Source organism: Montipora foliosa, chromosome 8 (assembly GCF_036669935.1).
Source record: "Montipora foliosa isolate CH-2021 chromosome 8, ASM3666993v2, whole genome shotgun sequence".
Taxonomy (NCBI): Eukaryota; Metazoa; Cnidaria; class Anthozoa; order Scleractinia; family Acroporidae; genus Montipora; species Montipora foliosa.
In genome coordinates this window covers 40,845,591-40,855,590 of record NC_090876.1, presented here as the reverse complement: position 1 = coordinate 40,855,590, position 10,000 = coordinate 40,845,591, and the positions used below count along the sequence as shown (strand labels likewise).

General features: G+C 39.4%; 1 protein-coding gene and 1 long non-coding RNA gene across 3 annotated transcripts in view; one reads left to right on the top strand and one right to left on the bottom strand.

The window, feature by feature from the left end:
- LOC138012753 (uncharacterized) overlaps window positions 1–3,644 on the bottom strand; it is a 67,180-nt gene extending 63,536 nt beyond the window's left edge. For both annotated transcript variants that reach the window (XM_068859640.1, XM_068859637.1), the window contains exon 1: window positions 3,468–3,644. The gene's annotated coding sequence lies outside the window, so the exon portion shown is untranslated. The remainder of the gene's footprint in view (window positions 1–3,467) is intronic.
- The window catches only part of LOC138012755 (uncharacterized), a 16,078-nt gene that overhangs the window by 1,948 nt on the left and 4,130 nt on the right, over window positions 1–10,000 (top strand). The window contains exon 3 of the long non-coding RNA XR_011125073.1: window positions 1,099–1,228. This is a non-coding gene — a long non-coding RNA (uncharacterized lncRNA). The remainder of the gene's footprint in view (window positions 1–1,098; window positions 1,229–10,000) is intronic.

The following is a 10,000-nucleotide window of genomic DNA, read 5'->3' as shown; positions in this document are numbered from 1 at the left end:
CTCATTAATATTAAAAAAGAAGGATTTAGTCTAGGATTTAAGTTGATTTGATAAAACTCCCATAATTATTACTCCTAAGTGTTTAATAGAAGAAAAAAATTTCATGTCATAAATTTGAGACTGGCCCACTACATAAATGTCCACTACAGTAATCTACATTTTCAGAGTTAACTTTCATTGTTGTGAACAACACCACAGCTTCTCACATGTCTGTACTGCCATTCACCTTGCCCTTCATTGTTGAAGTTGTCCTTGAAATTTGTGCGGTTGTTTGAAGCTTCATCAGTATATCGGTTGCCTCCAAGAACAACGCACCCAAAACTGATCATTCTACGGTCATCACCTTGCACAATACTCTCCAAAATAATTCTCATTTGTTCTACGCGCTCTTCAGAGACTGTAGATGTGTAGTCTCCCACGCAGACTCTCTTAGAAATTCGTCACGCGTGACCACCATTCTTGGGGCATTCCATACAGATTTGCTTCCCATCCAAGACACCAAGACAGTTTGGAAAATGCCATTATGTTTCAAAGTCTTCTGCAAGTTTTGACAACTCTTCTAATGTTTTTGAAGCCTTGAGGAACTCTCCAAATGGCATGGCAGGTCTCCTTAACAATCTTTGACACAGTTGCTCTTCCTATTCGGAATGAGAAGGAAAGTGATTGCTGTGTGGTATCTCAGACACAGTCAAAGCCTTGCACTGGCAGATATTGGTGTTCTTGAACGGCAGCGATCCTTTGTTATAAAGGGGGCAACCAAGGACAACAAATGGTCAAACCGTTCAGGAGACATTCTCATATATCTATTAAGAGAACAACAATATAAGAATTGAATGAGTGTAAACAAACTGTACCACTATAGAAGCCCTGCCAGGGTAAATTCCGACAACCGGCACGTCCCAAAAAGTAGCGACAGCACATAAAACGAATTCCCGACGAGTGACATCCTTTCCCAGCAAAATTGCGACAGCGACGCCAAGGCCGAGAATTCGGGACAAAGGAATCCAAAAGGAATGGGGGTTTGGCATATTTTGATACTAAATTGAAGACCGAAAATATGCCAGAAGTAATTTTAGTCAATTTTCTTTGTTGCTCTAGGTCTTCAAAGAAGGTAAAAGACATCTGATGAGATCTATTGAGCCTCCTGGCATTACATATTTTTATTGCCTTGATTCAACCTTCAACTCCCTACCCCCTGCCCGCCTACCATTACGCCTCGATTTGTAAGGTCAGTTGGTTTCGCACAATTTTTCTTTTCGTCCACAAAAATGACTGGAGCTCATGATCTCCTGTTAATATTAATTTACCAATGCTTCCTTTGGCATTACGAGGAACTCTTTAATAAAGGCAGTACATATTAGTAACAGGAAATCAGCAGAAGCAAAGTTACCGAAATGTACAAAGGGCAGGTGAAATCCCGGTTGTAAACAAGCTGCTTTCGCGCCAAATTTTAAGTTGTCGATGTCAGATCTTGACGTTAGACGTTAGACACCCACATGGACTGTTCCATTTCAGAAGTTCACATTTGTATTTTTGTTCGATGTCACGCAAAGGGTTCAATCGCTCGTTGTTGCCACAAACCATTTGCTATTTTCTCTACTTCATTTCGCATTAGGGAAAACCATTTTTCCCTTGCATAAACCATTTCATATTAGGTCGATTCGTTTCTTAACTTGGACTGTAGCATTTGAGTTCCTTTCAGACTATTTGTTGTTTCGCTGGGCCATTTGTGATTACGCTAAATCAATCGCCCATTTGTTAAACTGTTTCAGATTACATTGAATCATTTGCCGATACTTTGAACCACTTGCGTTTTTTTCTTTAATTCATTTAACATCAAGGTAAACCATTTGTCCTTTGCATAAACCATTTCACATTAGGTCGATTCATATCTATACCATATGAGTCATTTATTGTTTCGATGAAGCACTTGTAATTACACTAAATCAATCGACCTTTCGTTAAAGCGTTTTTCATAGTACATTGAACATCGATTGACTGAACCACGTTAGGTTAAGGTAAGGTTAAGGTAAGCGATCTATTAACATCACACTGGACCGTTTGTTGATACACTGTAGCAGTTTGTGTTTGGAAGATGAACCGATTTTCATTTCCTTAAAACGGTTTCAGTTAGTCTTTTCCGTTTTAACAGTAATGACCAGACAATTTCCTATCTTCCTATTTCGTTTATTGTTTGAGTGAACTATTCAAGTAACTACTACCATGTAAAAAGAAAATTGCGCATAAGAATTAAGCTTACGTACCTGAAGTATTCTCTGTCAGAAGTGCGAAGTTCTCTGACCAACGTGTAACAAGCTCCAAGTTTTTGTCTTTGTAAGAAGATACTACGAATCCAGTACCGATGTTTTCGACTGCCTTGGAGCTGGGGACGCCGACACTTCAGCACAGACAAAAGAAATAAGTTCGCTTGAAGCAGAAGTCGCCCTTCGATGTCCTCCATCTGGGAATGTTTATTTCACATTTCCGCTGACCGAAATGTTTGACCACGGTCGGCTCTGCAGTATTTTTTAATTTAAATTTATATGCAACTGAATAATAATCACTTCTGATGATGTATGTTGAAACATGTAAAGTTGTGCAGTTCAAGCAAATGTCTGTAACCGCTGTTTGTGTTTTATTCAATATCTTTTAAGATTCTCTGACAAAGTACTCTTTTTTAAACGTCATTAGAACATTAAAGGAATGCAAAAATCGTTCAAAATTCTAATCTTCAATGAGAGTTTATCACTGCTGTTTCTAAGTACCGGCTCTCGGTTAGACACCTTTCACTACTTCTGGGTGCAGGGATGGCGGAGTAGTGAGAGCACTCGCCTCCCAACATTGTGGCCCGGGTTCGATTCCCAGACTCGCCATCGTGTGTGGGTTTAGTTTGCACCGAGACGTTTTTTCTCCGGGTACTCCGGTTTTCCCCTCTTCTTAAAAACCGACATTTGACTTGATTTGCGTTAATTGTTAATTTCAGTTTACAGGAAAGGAAAGGGAAGGAACTTTATTTAAGTGTCTAGTCGTTCTAGCGCAGGAGCACTAATTGGGGACACTATAAGCTAAAATTAACAATTAACGCAAATCATTAGACACTCAATAAAGTTCCTTGTCTTCCCTTTTCTCAAGAAGGGAAAGGCAAAGTGGACTAGTGTAGGTGACAAACGAGGAAAAAACCTCACTGAGAGTATCTCCTTGAAAAAAAGAACGCTGCTTATTTGTTCATGGCTATGGTAACTTTTTTCCCTGCGGGTTTCCTTATCCAACAGTGTGATAATTTTATCAAATATAAACTTGGTGTTACCCTTCGGTGCTGAGACGTACACGTGGACACAAAATGTAAGAAAAGAATGCTACAGCCAAGCTTAAAGAGTCTAAACTTGCCAGTCCTGTAGTGATTTAAACATTGGACAGCTGCTGGCCTTTATACACTTCCATAGGGCAGAAACGAAAATCACACTCACCATTTCCACTGTGCGGTAAGCCTTCATCGATTACTCCACGTTTGCACGTTGACACCACACAAGCGGATTATACGTCGTTAAAAAAAATACTCACGCGTCAGATCACGTTGCCACGTGATTAAAAATCACGTTACTTCGCAAGCGCAATGTGAGAGGAATCTTTTTCCATTTTTTCTATATTATTAGATAGTACGCCCACTCTCATTGGCCTAATTTAGCGGACGTTTCTATTGTACTGCCCTTTGTACGACCCGCCAACATTTTGTAAAAAGTTATGTGTAATAAACTTCTTCGGTCATCCTCGGTTTGAATTCAAGGATTGACCGAAGGTTTTCGGTCGAAACGTCTTTATCAAGTTTTTAGTGAACGTCGTTTGACGTTCAGATAAGAGGGTCTGAATGGGGGGGGGGGGGGTGGTGGGGGTCCACATGTCGGTTGTCGGTTAAAAGTTTATTACTTTGTCGGTTGTCGGTAAATCCCAGTTAATTTTTTTGTCGCTAGTCGGTAATTTTACCCTCGTTTTGTCGGCAGTCAGTAATATTTTCTAGCCCTTTGTCGCTAGTCGGTTAACCCCATTCACACCCTCAGATATATCAGTGTCCAACATTTCTTATAGTAATTAAATAAATAGTTAATTAGAAGTAAGTCATTCGTGCCTGGCTATCAAGCAATAAGAGTTTGTATTTAAAAATAGAGTAGTGGTAGTCAGCTAACATTGTAAGATAAGTTTGACACTGTTTTTGATGTTTCATTCAAGACGTTTCGACTGGTGCTTGAGCCTTCATCAGTTGAAAGATTAACGTTAATAAGTGTGATTCAAAAAGCAGTACTTCGAATATTTCAACTAATGCACCAGCACCAGCCGAAACGTCTTGAACTAAGCAAAAAGAAAAAAAGGTAGTGGCAAACCATTATCTTGCAAGAGTTTATATGTAACAGTGTTGTAAGAGAGACACTTCAATAGGTATTGATCGTGAGGTTTGTGATGACACTACACAAAAACCTTGCTATACGCCATATGATAGTAAGTTCTGGGAAATGGTCTGTAGAGACCTCATAGTAAGAAACTTGTCGCTGTTTAATCAAACTTCTATCCATATCTCCCTCTTTATATCAAACGACTGATTTAGCTGTTTACGCCATAACTGATGGAAACCTGAATTTTGACCCAAAACTAAGTAAACTTCAGCTAAAACAATTTTCCAATTTTTCTATTAGCCACACTAATTTTTTATTCAATGGTTATTTTCACGATCAAATAGATGGAGTAGCAATGGATTTCTTTATGGGTCATTATGAAAAAACTTTGGTTGGACAACTACACCGTTCCCAAAGTATTAGTCAATGTCAAAAATACCATAATACTCTTTCTTCGTCCCTCCAAAATTTTGCATAAGCCTTGCTTCCTGGCTCTCATGGGACCATTGTAAGGCCCTGTTTGTATGGTCTCGGGTATCCGAGACAACCCTCCTTCCCGAGACAACTTTACCGAGCGTTTATATGAGAATTGCGTGACGGAGAGGAAGTTGACCCTACTTAGTTATGCATATTTATTTTAAGGCTCATCTTGGATTGTGGTTGGTGTTTTATAGTTTGTAGTTGCGTTTTCACATTCAGAAAATGGACTGACAATCTTAACTTAGCAGTAATGTGTTGTTTCAGTAATGTGTTGTGTTCTTAAATCGAGAGTTTCCGTTGGTTGCGGTGAGAATTTTGACGAGTACAACCTTCATTCGTTTTCAAAATTCTCATTTCTCAATACCTTACATGCCACCCCAACATTGAGTTTACAATGGAAGCAGAAACGAATGGCCAGTTGCCATTGTTAGATGTATTGTTATCCAAGCAGAGATCAAGTAACTATCAATGTTCTTGTATCACTTCGTTTTTCGAAAAAAATATTTAAAAATTATTTCAGGTTTGCTCCCTTTCAGTACAAATTAGGGTTGATACAAACTTTCATCGACAGGGCGTATAAAATTAAGAGCACTACCCAGGGTTTTCAAAACGATGTCAATACTCTTTCTTCTGTTTTGAAACGTTAGATGTAACTCAGTTGGTTAATTGACAAGTCACTTAAAGGTTATCTGATAAATGTTTCTTAGAACTTTGAATGAATACTCCCAAAATAGATTTCTCTATAGTACTGGGAGGGATCGGTCAGCGTTTACAGCCTGCGGAGCTGACTGGGCACCTTTAACGATTTATTGGCAGGGAGGGCGAACTGTTTAAAGGAGCTTAATGTTACCAAGGATACTACACTGTTTGGGAGCAAGTTCTAACTCGTTATGGCTCTAGAACGAATGAAGCGGTCCAAACATTATGTTAGGCTAAGTGCCATTTTTACAAACTACCTCCGGTCGGTTTCTATTCATCTTATACAACTTTTTCCAAAATGGCCTCCATTTAAATCCTCTTTTGTTTTTATTCAAATTAGCCCTGGGTGCCTCGTTCTCAAGCTTAAAATTTAAAATAATATTTTGCCTTGAACGAGGCATCAAGGTCTGATTTGAATAAAAATCGAAAGGGTGGCCCATTTTGGAAAAAGGTGTATACTATTTCACCTATTATCAGCAAGCATTGTAAGGATTTACATGTTGGGAAGGAATACTTTTGGCGACAATCTTTCAGACTTTTCAAGGAAACTCATTGCCAGTGGGAATGTTGCTTCACAGGCCAGCGAAATTGCGCTGAAGAGTTTTTGCTGAAACAGATTCAGTCCTTATGCTCACAAAACGGCATGATATCATAGCATTGTGGGTAAACAAACTTAAATGGGGGAGTCGACTGTACTTTGAAACAAAATTGTAATTGCTTGTAATCTCGCCATCTGATTGTTTAATTTGCCGTTGTCGATAGGTCTTACAAGACTACATTACAAAGTTTTTAGTGTAGTAATATCTTTTAATAAGCCTTTAAAAAAGTTTTTAATTCAGGTCGGAGTCTAACAGCCTGTCAAAACATCGGTAAAACGTCACCTGCACGATCTTCACTCCTCTATAAAGAAAAGTAATGAGGTCCGGTTTGTTTTTCTTGTATGCAAATATCTTCCGCTCACATTTTGAACTTTTCTTCGGACTCCCAAGGTCGAGGGACACACTTTTCGTGGAATGTTTTAGAAGTTGTTCAAAAAACGTGCAGCACGTGTTACACCTCGTGTTTTAAACCGATACGGACACTGTTGCTATAGTGAATATGAATATTCCAAGAAAGCTTATTATTGATAGAAAACCCAAGATATCTACGTAAGGTAATCTCCTCGATGAAAGTTCCGTCCATGTGATAATTGTAAGTGGGTTATTTCTCTTAGTTATGCTCATAGCCTTACATCTTTTGACATTGATTCTCATCTTAGGGTCCGGACGCACTGGACTGACAAAATATGTTTGGCCCTTCTAAAAATCTCGACAAAATTTGTCTCTGCCAAATTTTCAATTTGTCAAACGTGGGCGCACTGAGACACAGCAAAATATTTGTTAACCACAAGTGTCAATCACACGAAAATAAACACCATCGCTTGCGCTTTGTACGCTGGAAAGGTTACATGAGATCTCAGGAGTCATGGGCTTATATCTTCGATCGAATATGTTCCCTCGGCATATTATTGCTTGCATTCTATTTTTTTTTCATCCTGGAATTCGTTCAAATCCAGCAGAGGCAGTAGCTACTTCTACTATGCCAGTGGAGGCTTCACCTTGTATGACTGCAACTGGTTGTAGAATACCACAACAGATTTGTCCGTAGAAGGCCGACTGAAATACTCCGACTAAAAATAGAGATCAAATTTTTCCTTCAAATCATGACGTGTTAATTAACAGATCTGTCAGATTTCACGCCTGACAAGAATTTGTCCTGCTCCGAGGCAGACGACGGCGTCTGTGAAGTTTGGTAAACCTTGACAAAATTTGGTAGATCTAAAAATCACCGGGCGCACTTGTCTCAGGGAACTGGTGACAGATTTTTTTGCAAAATAAACAAAAATTTGCCCAGTGCGTCCGGGGCCTTACTCAATTTACACAATTCAGTAATAATGTGAATAAAATCATGTTGAAACAATTGAAAGCTATCTTGATCATCGATTGTTTTTAGTTAATTCATACGGTGTGGCTATATGTCCGGAAACCGGGCAAGGTCATAATTAAACTAAATGCCCAGCAGTCAAAATTTTTCAGTTTCCGAGGAAAGATTCTTTCAAACTTCTTGAGAATAATATATGTTTGTTTAGAAATGTAAAGCGATTACGATTTTCTAGCCGATAAAATATCCTTCGCTGTCAACGATTTCTTTCAAAAGCTTCATTCAAACAAACCTATTGAGAGTATTTGATGGTAATTAGAAAATGCCAAGCGATTCTAAAAATTATTTTGGTTTCGTAGTGGTCAAATTTTCCGAGCCTGTGCATACTGTAAACATTGCAAGGCAAAACTGCCGAGCATGGTCTCAAAAAGACAAAATGCTGGGCAGTCCAAAATTTTCGCCGAATTCGGACGGAAAGCCTTATTCAAATCTATCTCGGTATCTCCTCATTTTGCCTCCACTACTGTGTGTCACTCTGGCTAGGTGATATATGGACGCGGTGGCCAGCCAAGCCGCCGTGCAGTTTATTAAGCATTGGAATAGGTACAAAAATATTAATACATCAATTCTAAAATAAAGAGAAAAGCAATGCACCAGACAGAGGCACCCAACGTCAATTTTCGGAAAATATCTGTTCGGAAGACGATTTGAGATTTGGAATTTTCGGAACATTTGTTCTAAAATGTCTTGCTTCCCTGCCCTGTCCTAGGATTTTGGAACATATAAAAAATGGTATAATGACCCAATTTAGACGGATTTTTACCCTAAAAAGGTCACCTAAAATTTTCGGGAGCCTTTTTTCTAGCTGAAATTGTCGAAAAGGTAAGTTTTGATCCCTATAACTTTCGGATTACTAGACTTTCAGCTGGGAAATCCGAACAGATAAAAACTTTTTAGGGGATAAAAATATTCCTATATCTACCGTTTAAGACCAAAATATGTTTAACAATGCTATGTTTAAGTGGTTTTGAACTATATTCTCGTTGGGTGCCCCTGACCAGAGCCGGACACGAAAACCCCTAAAAAGACCAGCAGGTGGAAAAAAGCGGGGAACGTGTACCCCCGACCAAGGCAGTGGTGCGACCCTCGGGGTTCCAGGGAATTCTAATTGAAAGACACTACTTACAATGTAAATGAACGCTATCATATACCGCCTAACGAAGGCATTAATTTAAACACTAATTCAGCTCGATAGGACAGAGAAACCGGACTTGTGCATGCGGCGAAGGCTAACCGTAGAATGCCTCACTCGCTAAACGATCGCCAAATACAAACCACGATCACGTGGCACTCCAAGCGCCTGCCGCTCACAACCAGGCCTCTGCTACGAGACGGCAAAATGTCAATTTATGCTAATCAGGATTATCACAAATTACATATTCAGAGGGGATTACGCTGACTACTACAATCTTGGACAGAATAAAATGGAACAGCAAACCCCCATCCCCCCCAAAGCAAGGATGAAGCCGCGCAAAAGCCAAAACGCACCATTTTGCCATCCTTGATTTGGGGGGGGGGGGGGGAGGGGGGTTTCAAATTTCCCATCTATTTTGTCCAAGATTGTAGACCACGAAAGACTGCGTGACAGACTTAAGGGACATATTTGTGCCTCACCGGAAACGAATTTTTGTTTTTTAAGCAAACAAAAAAATATCAGCTAGTGGCCCTGATGATTTACCATTCTGGCTTTGGCGTGACTATTCCCACCATCTAGCACCTATAATTTGCAGTATTTTCAACTGTTCACTGCGAAAGCAATCTGTGCCCCAGCTTTGGAAGCTTGCTAATATCACACCAGTCCCCAAAGAATTGCCATTCAGTGAATGTAATCAGCTGAGACCCATCTCATTGACCCCCATCATCATGCGAATTTTCGTGAAAGCTGTCTACAAAAGAGAAATATGCGGATGTCTTGAACAAGCTATTGGACCAGATCAGTTTGCCTACAAAAAGAACTGTAACACTGAGTACCTTGGCGTTGATCAAATGTCAGCATTACTGGTTGAACTCCTTGGATAAGAAATCTAACTGTGTTAGAGTTTTCTCATTTGACTTTACTAAAGCATTCGACACTGTTTCACATAGAATTGTCTGCAATAAGGTTAAAGATCTTGAAATCAACCCATATGTTATAAAATGGTTAACAGATTTCCTAAGTAATAGAAAACAAAGGGTTGCAGTAGATGGTAATATAACTGAATTCTTAGACATCAATCGCGGGGTTCCACAGGGTACAGTGCTGGGACCTGTCCTTTTTTCTGTGATGGTGAACGATATATCCCCTGTTGAACCTAACAGTTGCCAGTTGGTGAAATTTGCAGATGATATTACTCTTAGAATCCCCATTAGAGAGGGCCTTATTGACCCCTTTAGAAGTAAACAACCTAATAAATCGGTCAACACAGAATAATATGAAATTGAATCTTAAGAAAACTTGGGAAATGGTCATTCGGGGT